A 13,704-nucleotide genomic window follows, 5' to 3' on the forward strand; every position below is an offset into this window, starting at 1 on the left:
ACAAAAATGAGGCTTGGATCTAGTGGAGTTGCCGGCTAGAAGGAAACCCATTGGCAGCAAATGGGTGTTCAATAAGAAGACAAATGCAGAAGGAAATGTGGAGAAATACAAAGCTAGGTTGGTAGCAAAAGGTTATTCCCGGGTGTCGAGAATTTATTTTGGTGATATTTTTTCTCCTGTTTCCAAGGTAACTTCTATTAGATTACTTTTATCTGTTGCTGCTACTTTTGATTTTGAGGTAGAATAGATGGATGTGAAGACAACATTTCTTCACATGGATCTGGAAGAGGAGATCTACATGAAGCAACCTGAAGGCTTTGTGGTGAAGGGTAAGAAATAACTAGTATGCAAGTTAAAGAAGTACTTGTATGCGTTAAAACAGTCACCAAGGATGTGGTATCAGAAATTTGATACATTTATACGAGGACTTAGCTTTACCAGAAGAAAAGCAGATCACTGTGTGTATTTTAAATTAATTGGTGACCGTTTTATTTATCTATTTTTGTATGTGGATGATATGTTTCTTATTGGAAATGATAAAGAAATTATCCAAGATTTGAAGACCGATTTGTCCTCCAAACGCTGTTGGGTTGTGTTATATTCTTTCCATGACTAACCTATGTAGTGCACCAGGGGGTTAGAGAGGGGATGGAGCCCCCCCTTCATTGCGCCGATTGCATAATGGGGGGGTCACAGGGGGGTTTGAGGGGGGCGAGTAGCCCCCCCCTATGGGGTCCAGGGCAGCACCCTAGGAAGATTTTTTTTTGGACCCTATATTAGGTTGGGCAAACCTACCTATGGTTTTCGGTCCATGGTTTTGGACGCAATGGTTTCTTGGTCCATGGTATTGGATGCTTCAGCATGTATAAATATGTATTGTAACATTGAAAGGAATATAATGAAAAATCAAGTTGGTAGTCTTAGATTCAGTATTGTTTAATGTATTACGAGAAGTTATGGTGAAGGCTTTGTGGGACAAGTTAGGGACTTTGTACCAATCTAAGTCTCTGGTGAATAAATTTTTCCTAGGGAAAAAGTTGTATAACTTGAGGATGAAAGATGGAGACTCAGTGACAGAGCATCTTAATACATTTAATACTGTGGTAAGTCAGCTATCATCTGTTGATATCAAAATTTCAAATGAATACAAGTGCATTAGTTTGTTTTTTTCTCTACCAGATTCGTGGGATAGTTTGGTTATTGCAATAGGTAGCAATTCAACTGCCTTGTAGTTTGATGAAATAGTCTCATCCTTGCTGATAGAGGAGATGAGACAGAAAAACATGGAGAGCCAAAATGGTGATGCCTTTTCTGTACGAGGACGGTCCCAGAACATAAACAAAAATAAGTCATCAAGTGGGAGATCTAAATCTAGAGGGAGATTTAAAGCTCCAGGAAAACCTATAAAGGTGGTGTGCCAGATTCCTTGGTGTCTCAATGTTTTGCTCCTCAGTGTTGATCAATTCATTAAATGTTTCCCACTCTTTCTCCAGCTCTGTTCTTAATGGCTTTGTTGGCTGGATGCAGGGAGCGAGAAATTTCACTTGTGTTGGCGACAACACTTACTGTTCTGGATTTTCTTTAGATTGGGCAGTATCCCTAACTGATCCTTCACTTTTATTGTTGTAGCTCTCTGACCGTCTAAACTATTCTAGTGATTCTCTTCCAGACATAGATTTAGACTCATCTAGTCCCGAGCTTCCACTTATACTGATGTTGGGAGTGGGTTCCTTATTGGTTCTAAGCACAACTTGTCCAAGGAAGATTTGCCAATATTCGTTCTCTATAGAGTTTAAACTCTTGAAATTCTGTTGGGCCAAACTGGATTTGGGCCATGTGTAAGATGTCTCTGATTGTGCTCTTCTGTTGGAAGATGTCGAAGAGATCATCTTCTTTAGTGAACACCTTCATTTTAACAGCTGTAGTAAAATTATTTATTATATCAAAGGGATAAAAATGTCTCCCTGGGAATTTAAAAAATCGTAGACTCAACATGTTGTCTACTTCTCTGAAAGTGTGACCTAGATCAAACAATGCAAAAGCCCCACAGGCCACAGGGAATTGCGACCAGATTGCCTTTTTCTTGTCTTTTAGTTCTTTCCTCATTCCTCCAACCCCGCTGGTTTGGTAGGTTATTTCACGGGCCATTAACTTATCAGGAACATACAAGGGAAGTATATGAGGGGAAGCAATGCTTCTGAATACTCTGATATAAGTGAAAAATTCTTCTCTGAACCATCTTCTGATAGTGAGAATATCAATTTCGGCCTCAGGAGAAAATCTTGGGGCATCTTTATTATACAACATTTTGTGAATGGATAGCATAACTCCATGGCAGATTGTATAAAAATATGGAGTAATCTTAGAATCCCACAGTTCCTTATGGTAGAATTGAATGGGCAAGGGATTCTGTGCCTTCCATTTCCAACCCATGAGTAGAAATCTAGAAACAAAACAGATAGCATCCATGACATAAGAAGCTAAAAAGAAAGGAGGATAAATCCTCTGAGAGGGAGTCCTTTTAGACCGATAATTCCAAATAGCGGAGGTTAAGTTATCAGGCAATATTTGAGCCTAGTCCATAATAGTGGCATTGGTAGCCGCATCCAGTAGGGGTAGCCACTCGGATGAAAATTTATTGATATCAGGTTTTCCAAATAAGCTACATAGCATTGCAGCAGCAAAACAATACGAAGAGGAGAGGGACCTAGTACTATACATACCATGTTTGTATTTCTTTAAAGGCTCTTCCTTTGCTGACGAGATTTTGGTGCATTCCGCCAAATCTTCATTTTCCTTAGCAAATTTCTCCATGAATTGTTTGTTATAGCTAGCCTGTGGCTCTGGTAAATGATACATGCGTCTTAAATTCTGTGGGGTGAATGACCCAATAACCTCCTGGTTCCATGACTTGAATTGTCTGTTTGTTATATTAGCATCATCTATCACCCATTTGACCATATCAATATAGGGAAGTATTTTAGGCCTTGCTACTATACGGTGCATGAATGAGCAAGCAAGCTCTGCGAGTGATGCTTCAGATGACCCACGTGCATCTGCCGTAACTGTAACTTCCATGACTCTCAGATTTTCTTCCTCTAGCAGACTATACATGCATTCCCAAGTAGATATGTCTGCTTCTCTAGTATAGATGGTGTCTATGAATAAGGGCGTCATCTCTATTTTCTCAGTAAACGAATCTTTTCCCTTCTTTCCCATTACGTTCTGCACACTTCTCTATATATTGTTATGCGTACTGCTCCTGTAAGTTTATAAATAGAGAATTAAGACATAGTGAGAAAGATAACAAATGATGGTAAGTAATAAGGTGACAGGAAAGCTCTTAATTTCAAAATCATATCAAATATATCACCCTACGTGAAGTAACTTTTTTCTGAGATCTAAATCCTTTCCCATAAATAACCATCAATAAAGCACTAAGTTGACATTAATGCCCATAACTCGGTATCGGATTACGAGAAACATTTTATTGAACGATGAGCCCTTTTGATCTATGATAAAGCGATTTTGCGATTTTCTTATGCAATATCACTAATCCTTTTCATTAACAATCATTTGTTTCATTATGCGACTACGAGATGCGATTTGCGAGATGCTTTATCGCACATCGCAGGATCGGGACATTTTATCTTAGGTGGTCTTGCGATATATGAAATCTGTGAAATGCGATGAGTCTGTATGGCACGTGATCTCGCATCATCGCATTTTCACAATTCCAAAAGTTTCTTTATATGATTTCCTCCTTTACCCTTTTGTGATGCGATGTTCATTATTCAGAGAAGGATTTTATTTGAGACTTATCATAATACTTAAGATTTTGCGTTCACGGATTTTTTTCATAAGTTTATGATAGTGTGTTTTATTTAAAGGGAATTATAAGTGCTAGTTTTTTTTTTTTAGAAGGGTCCCCATTTATTTAGTGTTATTACTAATACTAAATAAAAAGGGGGGTTGTTGCTGGCCACAACAATTGGTGATTCACTAGGAAGAACCAGTTATCTCTGATTATCTTTTGAATTTTCTAAAACTTCCAAAATAGAAAAGTTTTCTGGAAAATCAAACTTTATTATAGAAATATAAAGTGCATCATGCTCTTAGCCATTAACAATAGCTTGTTCCTTCCGTGCTAATTCTGATTATTTTCTTCCCGAAGCTAGTCATTGCATTTACATTAGTCACTAATTGGTTTATAAAGATAAAAACAAAGATATCTCTGTAGATCAGTTTTAAGTATGCTCATTTGTCGTAGGTACAGCCTCCATTGCCAACAGGCGTTTATAGCCTCGACAGGGTGACCTGTTACCTAGCAATGATCTTGTATCCTACTTTGAGAAGTATACAATTTTCAAAGATAAATCCACATTCACACTTATTGCTTTTATTTTCTTCTAATTATTACAATGTCTTGGTTTGGTGGCCAAATTTTGACAGTGCCATTCACTTGATTTATAACTTTACTGAACAGGCTGTCTCATGATGGGACCCCTTATCTTTTGATTGCAACAATCTTGAGTCATTTCCATGTTTTGGTATGCAGTTGGAAATGTCTGCTAGTTATAATCTTTATGATCATGATAAGTCGGCTCTTGATAAGACCTCTTATTCTTTAAGTTTATAGTGTATAGGTGGATTACTCTTTGAAACTTGCAATTCCCTAAGTGGGGAGGAAGTCATTGGTTCCTTAAGAATAGCTCTGGATGACAATTATAGAGTTTTTTGAAGACAGATTTTCTACAGAGAACCTTCATTTTGTTATCGATGCTTTTCATGACCGATATAAGACAAATTCTCACTAAAGGTTGTTTTTAATCGAAATTCGTAGGGCTAAAACTAGTAAAAAAAATTTAGCCTTGTAGCACTTGGCTATATCTTTCAATAATAATGGTTAATTTCCAAATCAGTTCTATTTATACAAGCAAAAAACAAAATTTAAAAGAAACACTAATCTTTTTTTGTGAAATCCAAAGGTAACCATTTACAACCTGTTTTATTATCAAAATAAAGCTATAAGCAATAATTCACAAAAATAGAAAAGGTCATCTTCTATGGAAATTATTTTTTAAGGATCTGCCCATTAACAGGTAAAGATTCTCTTTTCCTTGCTAAATCTTCCAACATGAAAGTTGATGGACCTATGATTTCAACAATTTGGAATGGTCCAAGCCACATCCGTTGGAATTTAGAATGTTTGCCTTTTTCTTCGTGAGCCTTATCCCATTTCAATACTAAATATCCAATTTGAAAATCCTTCTTAGATACCATGTGTGAATTGAAAGAGGCCTTTACTAATGCTTGATGATGAGCATGTGTAATTTTAGCCTGTTCTCGTTGCTCTTCTAGCTTAAGGATCTGCAGTTGTCTTAGTTGTAAAGATGAAGATGGTGTTTCTTCAATAAATTGAACTAAGGCTAAAGAAGGAATTGCTAGATGAGTTGGGAGAACTACTTCTTTCCCCTAAACTAAATTAAAGGGAGAAGTGCCAATGGAAGCCTTTTGAGTTATTCGATCTGCCCACAGAGCATACATCAAAGATTTGTGCCAATTTTTATGATTATGATCAATAGTTCACTTAACGATTCTAATTAGGTTTTTATTTTTTGATTCAGCCAACCTGTTCCCTTGTGGGTAATAATTGGCAGAATACTTAAGTTTAAAACCTCTTTTAAGTGCAAATTCAGTCATAGCGTTGCCAAAAAAATAAGATGCATTATCAAATATTAAAGTAGAAGGTAAGCCAAACCTGGTAATTATGAACTGATCTATGAAATCGATGATATGTTCAGCATTAGCAGTCTTGAGAGGAAATGCTTCTACCCATAATCCGTAGCTGTAAGGATGTACCTATGTTGTTTAGAAGAGTGAGGAATGATCTCACCTGTTATATCCAATCCCCATTACTCAAATGGTTGGTCGATATTGACTGGTTGCAATGGAAATGATGGTTTCTTCTGTCTTCTAGCAACGATTTGAAAAACTTGACATTTCCTTACATAGCTATGTGCATCCTTAGATAGTGTAGGCCAATAGTATACTGCGCGTAAAATTTTATGTGCTGTTGCATCTCCTGCATAATGGACACCTGCTAGTCCATCATGGAGTTCCTCCAACACTTTTTCAGCTTCAGATTTCTCAAGACATTGAAGAAGAACAGAATCATAATTCATCCTAAAAAGTACATCGTTTATAAGTTGATATTTCTTGGCTTTCAATCTTAGGACTCTTTTCTTTGTATGATTCATGTTTCAAGGACCATATCCATTTTTTAAATAAAACATGATATCCACATATCTTAATTCAATATAGTTTAGGCTTACCTCATACATTTGTACCTCTTGATTAGGAGATGGTATTCCTGATATAAGTGATGCTCCAACCAACATTCTACAAAAGCCTTGACGTTTTACAATATTTGCTGGCTTGATCTTAGCGTCGTATTCCTATAGACAGTGACCCAATTTTCTCTCTTTTCACCCACATCTTTCTATACGAAGAGATTTCTTACCGCTGGAAACGACACTATTATCTTTGTATGGGTCTTAAGAAGAAAGGGTCTAAAGTGTTTGATCGCTTTGAAAAAAACATAAGCTTGTTTCTCAACATCAGAATAATTTAATTTGGCCCCTTGAAAATTCAAACTAAGACAATTTGGGCTTCCGCTTTGTCTTGATTGGCTTACGTGAGTATTTCAGCATATGACTTCTTAGAGGTGAATGTATACAAAATGAAAGGATTGGAAAAATTTGGAGTCACTAGGGATGGGGCATTAACAATCGCTTGCTTAATCAGATTGAACACTTCATATTCTGTCTAACCCCATTTAAAGAGTGAGTTTTTCTTGATCATTGCTTGTAATGGTGACACAATTCTTGAGAAGTTTGGGACAAATCCTTTCACAAAATTAATTTGGCCAAGGAAGGATTGCATTGCTTTCTTATTATGTGGTAAGGATATTTCAGAAGTTTCCTTAATCCTATTTAGATCAATATGGATTCCAGATTTAGACACTATAAGTCCAAGAAGTTTTCTTTCACCTAATGCAAAAAAGGACTTTTTTGGATTAAGTGAAATCCCATACCTTTGACAACGTTGTAAGATCTGTTTTAAGTCTCTGAGGTGATTACTACGTTTTTAGAATATACCATTATGTCATCCAAGTAAATTACCACTGATTTGTTTACTAATCCCTTAAATGAAATATCCATGGCCCTTTGAAATGTGGCACCAGTGTTAATCAACCCAAAAGGCATCTTTTAATATGCATAAGTACCCCATTTGGTTCTGAATGCGGTTTTTAGTTGATCGTCCGGATGGACCAGAACTTGGTTGTAGCCAAAGAAACCATCTAAAAAGGACATCAATTCTGACCCCGCAACTGCTTGCAATATTTGTTCCATAGGCGGAAGAGGAAAATTATCATTTTGGCAGGCTTTGTTAAGATTTCGAAAGTCAATACAAATTCGAATGTCTCCGTTTTTCTTTCTGACTGGAACCTAATTGGAAACCCATCTAGAATGTCAAACAGGAAAAACAATTTTGGCTTTCAATAATTTATTGAGTTCATATTTAATCTAACTTTCTAGATTAGGATGGATCTTCCTCAGCTTTTGTTGGACTAGTTTTTCATCAGCTATCATCATGATAGTATGCTGAATGATTGAAGTGTCGTAAGTCTTAAGGTCATCGTAATTTCAGGCAAAGACATTTTTATATTGCTTCAGCAGTCGAGCAAAGGCTATTTTTTCTTCTGGGGCTAGACCAAGACCTAAATTGATATTCTGTGGCTTAGTATCCATACCTAGATTTACTGATTCATAGTTTAGAGTTGAACTCTGAAGTTTTGAATTGGTAGATCATTTTAATCTATCCTTTAAATCGTATAGGTCTTTCAACTTGACTACAGATTTTGGTATGGCATTATGGGTGCTCTCTTGTTGTAACTACTTGTCATGTTGGTCCTCGTCAATTATCTGATTAGTGTAAGATCCTTCTAATGTTAGGAAACTTACAATATCAGGATCATCGTTAAAAATTCTCTAGTTAGTAACATTATCAAGGATGGAGGGCCTAAGGATCAATTCAATTGAGAATATGTCTGGGCTATAGTCTTCTGAGGGAATGAGCTTGGAAGCTACATTAGCCAGGAGGTCAGCACTAGCATTTTGGAGTCTGGGAATGGATGAAATATTGAATGCTATAAAATTTTCAGCTAGGTCTTTTTTACACAGTAATTTGTCATTGTCCTCATCTCAGTCCCTCTGTTGTGTCATGTATCAAATAAACATGTCCCTATCTTCCCACTCGTGCAAGAAGATTAAGCAAATACTCTCTAATGCTGAAGATTAACCCTTTTTGACTAAGTTCCTACTTCACAATTTGGTGACTCCACTGGGGAGTCCTTCCTATGTTGTTTCTCTTGTTTTCTTTTGTTTTTCTTTTGATTTGGTGTCTCTTGAATTTTGGGGTTAAACCATCAGTTTTTGGGTTACCTGGGTCAATTTGGGAAGTCCCCTTACTGTCTGGAAGAATAATATGGTGTCATTTAGGTGATTTTACTTTGTATTTTTCTTAAGTAAGATCATCATTGAAGATAACCTAAAAGTCGTGAAGACGTCACTGATGTTCTAGCTTTGTACCTGCGACTATTTGGCTTTCGTCTCGGGTTTCTAGTTTAATTCCTGCGACGACTCCTGAAATCGGACCATTGCTGAAAACAGGTGTACTTTAGTGACTAGTCTCTAGTTGTCAGTGTAACACCCGCAACGATTCCTATAAAGTTGTTTTCACAACTTTACCTCCTAAATCCATCAGTCTTGTTTATCCCCTGTTGTTTCTAGTCTCTCATTAGCTTGTTTCGATTTCTTTTGGTTAAGGTACTATCTCGTTGATTTAATTTGAGTGAATATTATGTTTTAGACCCCATGACCTAGCTCTCTTAAGCATTTCAAACCATTTTCTTTGGTTTCTTGTCTATCCAAGGTTCATCCGCAACCATCTTATTGATTTGCTTGAGGCTTTTCCGCTGCTTGTTTTCTTGCTGGTTGATTTTTAGTGTCGATTATTGAACCAATTTTTTATGTTGATTCGATTTCTTCACTACCAAGAATAGATCACAATTGTTTGGGTCGATCAGTTCACACTTTCTTGTTTGTCTCTTTAAATTCAAATCAAAAAAAAAATTAAGGGATTGCATTCATTTGATATATGAATGTGAAAGTATATGTGCATTTCAAATTTTCATGTTTGAAAAATTGAAAAGAGAACTCTAAATCTTTCATTAGTAGTATCGATGCATCGTGAGATTAGTGTATTGATGCATTGTGTTTCTTAGTGTTTGCATTTTCATGTGTTTTCTTGGGAATGAACTTTCTACCCTCCTTTAAGTAGGTGTTCATCGAAGTGAAAGATGCTTTACTAATTCTAGCTGCATCCTAGGTTTTGATATACATACGGTAGGGCCTGGAAATTCAAATCTAATTCGATATAAACTCTAAAATTAACTGAATGAACTTAACAATGCATTGGAACATAACCCACATTATTTATAGGTCTAAGCTACAAACGTGCTTCGGCATCGTTAAACCTAGTCACTCTTGCTTTCACTTAAGGTTGGGCGATTCCTCCTTCTGTGACTCAATCACTGCTAGTACGGACTTGCACTCCCAGTACCATTGAGTATATGTTGGGAGACCCCACTAGGTTATCATCCTACATCCGTAGGAAGCCATGTCTGTTGCCTTACAAACCGTAACGCATTGAACACAACATTCGAGAAGATTGACTGCCATACGGAAAGTTCTTGGTTTTCATATGATCGCGAAGGTGTATATGTAGTTTTACTGGTTGTTTGGTAAACCTTTTTCCTAGTTCTCCAAAGTAGTCACTTTCGTTCCTTTTCGACTCCTTAAAAGAAAAGTTTCGTCTGAGAACTTGTCCTTTCAGGCTCATTAAACCTCGAAAGAGATAGAGTCACCTTTTCATTCTTTTCTCGACTCTTGAAACATGAAAAGGTCAAGTTTTGTTCCTGCGTCATAAAATTACTGCCCACAAAATAATCCTGGTCACGGTTAAGTTTCTTCATCATCCAGCTCATTCCTGATGGAAACATCCCCTGAGTCTACTGGCCAAGGTCTTCCCCCAGATGGAAATCCTGGTCTATTTCTGCCTTTTGGAAATGCTGGTGCTCCATACATGGTAATGTTGTCTTTGCCTAGGTTAACCATTGGTCTACCCGTTTGGTTGTTTTCAACCTTGGTGGTCTCGAGCATCATGACTCCTGTTCCACCGTCTCCTTCATCTGAACCATGACACGTTGATTCCAAGGTTGAGCCTGCGCCTTCTTCCCCTCTTTCTTCACCTTCATCTCCTCCTTCATCCAGTGAAAGTTCCACATCTAGTAACTAGGAGACTAAGCAGAAGAATAAGAATATGATGAAGAAGAAGAAGTTCGATAAGCATGAGGCCACTCGTGCAACTATTGCTCCGAGTACATCTCAGGTCGTGACACCTTCTGCTCCTCTGCGGAAGGTTAAGTTTCCTTGTAAATTGTGCAAGGATGATCATCTTCTTTGTAATTGTCCTGCTATTCCAAGGATATTAGAAGTTTGGTCTCACAATCTGGCTCGTCCCTCATCATCCTCTAAAGCTCATGATGATGCTACCCTATCGACTCGTAGCGGTAAGAAGAAAGGAAAGATTAGATTCCCCTGTAGACTGTGTGAAGGCAACCATCCCCTTCACCTTTGTCCACTCATGGATAAAGCTTCTGCCATTTTGGAAAGTCTTATAGCTTCTTTGCCTCCACTTCTAGTTGGTTATCAGAGGCCCTATTCAAACCCTCTCCCGGTTTACAAAGATATTAACTTAGATTCTTCTCTTATCCACCCTTCTCTTCCCAAACCTGGCTATGCTCAGCGTGTTCCTAACCAACCATGGGTCAAAAAGAGTGTCGACTTGGATTCACCACCCATTGATCGCTTTGTTCCAAAAGAGCATCATGATTACACTGCTCATGTTCTTCTCGTCTCGTCAGATTCTCCTGAGTCCGAGAACGACCCTCCTATCCCAACTGATTCAAAGGGTCCTTCTTCATTTCCTGTAGAGCATGGGGGCAATCATATGATACCCCCACCAAGTAGTTCAGTCATTTCCTTTGATTGGAGTCATTTGACTGCATTCCGCCTTCCATCCTACGTGCCTTTCTAGATTATAGTACATGCCTATGATAAAGCAGTACCTGGCACTATCTTGGATGAAGGTGCATCGTTTAGCCTCATTTCTTCACTACTTGTCAAGCTTTGGGCTCCCCACAGCTTGTGTTGATCACGTAGAATCTATTGGTGTTTGACGGAGGAACCAGTCAACCTTTAGGGATCCTTCCAAAGTTCCTTGTTACTTTGGGAGGCAAAATTGTCTATATAGACATGATGGTTGTCCAAGGTGCTTTAGATTTCAGTCTTCTCCTTGCCCTGATTACATTTATGCCATGGGGGCCCTTATCTCTTCACTTTTCCATGTGGCCACACGACAAAAGAATGGTGACCATAGATTAATTATCGTTCTTTAGTCCCCCGGTGCCTCCTGTGCAGCTGTCGTCCCCTATGAGCTCTTATCCGCAAGCAGTACTGTCACACAGAATGAGTCGATCTTGCGGACAAGATAGACCTTCCTAGAATCTAATGATATATAGTGACAAGCAAGCTAATAAAAAACTATCTTTCTCTAAATATGCAATTATAAACAAAGGAAAACAAGTGTTTTAGGCCTACCTTGGGTCCAATGCAAGTTTGTGGAAGCCTCACTCATTTGATCCAAATGATCTCCCTTGTTGTGAATCTGCAAACACAAACAAGCAAACAAATTAAATAGCACCTGAAAAGACAATATCATAAAGCATACTTAACATGATGATCAAGTAATTCATGAAACAAATGACATAAGACAATTTGTTGAGAAAAATGAATCTGATTGTATTAATTCAAATCAAAGAAGAACTTTACAACCTGTGCCTTGATGTTGTACAAGATCCTCCTAGGGTCCAACAAGAAGTCTCCTCTAGTTTGACAAGTTTCACTCTCTTCCCAATGAAGCCAAAAAGGTATGTGATCTCTCCTCTCAAGCTTAACTAGGAAGTCTCAATTCCACCAGAATTTACCCTAGAAAATGTTTAGCTTCTAACCTCCTTAGAAACCAGCCCAATGCCTTAATTTATAGTGCAATGGAGGGAAGTTACTAGGTCCTCCTTCAAAGGGATAAAGCCCTCATTCAAAGGGATAGCTCCTCTCATCAAGGGATTAGCTCCTTCTCTTTTGGGATGCATGAACCACCTAAGAGCGACCAATCCACGTCAAAATTCCTTCTAGAATCATCTAGAATTAACCCAAGTGAGTTTTTTAGAATAAACTTGCGCCTTTTTTACTTTCACATGGGTCCACACCCACTCCTTTAGGGACAGAGCGGGCAGTTCCACAGGTATTGTGAACAGGGGATGCGGGACCGCAGGCAATAGTGAGAGAAAGTGCGGAACCAGAGCTTTGTTGCTTTTCAATGTCTTTCTCTCATTTTCAAAGCTTGACTTGAAGAGCTGACAGTACAAGTGATGATAGACCCATACTGACTACAAATAGTCATGGTGACGATATTTTTGTGTAACAGATTTCCCCCTAAAGTGTGAAGTCTGTAATGAGGATTTCATTTATCATTTAGGAAGAGTGAAGTACTTTATCATTTCGAGGATCATCTTGTGGAGAGCCCAGTCGGAACTTGTAAAAACATTCAATGCAAAATATATATATGAGATCATATCATCGCTGAGGTAGGCATTCTCATACTCAGATCAAAATTGACTAGAAAACTAACTACTGCTCTGATATAGGAATGATCTTGTAATACATCACAAGTATAGACACATGTAGACACAGTATGGACACAGCCATATGTTTATGAATAGTCCACAATATAATGAATACAAAATTCCTTGCAGCCTGGATTGCGGAAACTAGATCCAGGGTCTTCATTTCTACTTCCCGAAACAGTATGATTCTATCCATGCGAATGAATGTGTTGAAGTCAAACATGGTAGAAACCACTTGATTACCAGTCAATGATGTAAATTGTTAACAAGTGTGAGAGAAACCACCAGTAATGTCAATGGCTCTCAAAGTACCCAGTACAATCCATGAGATGTGAATAGATGTGTTGACGTCAAACATGTCACAGAATCCTTTAATCGAAGCTAAATGATGCAACCTGTCGTCAAAGGCGAGAAACCTGCCATTGAGGCATGCAGATCCCAAGGTACTGACGATTTCTAGATCATCTTTCTAGATAATGAGCTGAAGTCAATAGAAAGCGATCCGTCGTAGGCAAGCCCACAACACGAAATCATAGATCAAGTTGAAGAAATTTAGTTGCAAGGGCTGACTCAGGGATGGTCAAGATGGATGACAGATATTTTGTAGATGAATGGCTTATTGGCACTGACCTCTTGAACACATAACAACACAATAGATGGTTTGGTGACAATTGACCCAAAGTTAATACCCAGAAACCGGCTGAAGACTTTCAATGTGGTTTGATCAACTGTTAGGCAAAGGATTTCCCAACCCAGGTGAATAAAAGTGTCGTGTTCAAGAGTGGTTACAAAGTATGACAAATAGGCTCATTTTCTCTCTTTTCCCCCACCAT

This window comes from Pinus tabuliformis, chromosome 8 (genome assembly GCF_031772625.1).
Source record: "Pinus tabuliformis cultivar Carrire ecotype Pingquan chromosome 8, CPIR1, whole genome shotgun sequence".
NCBI classification, from domain to species: domain Eukaryota; kingdom Viridiplantae; phylum Streptophyta; class Pinopsida; order Pinales; family Pinaceae; genus Pinus; species Pinus tabuliformis.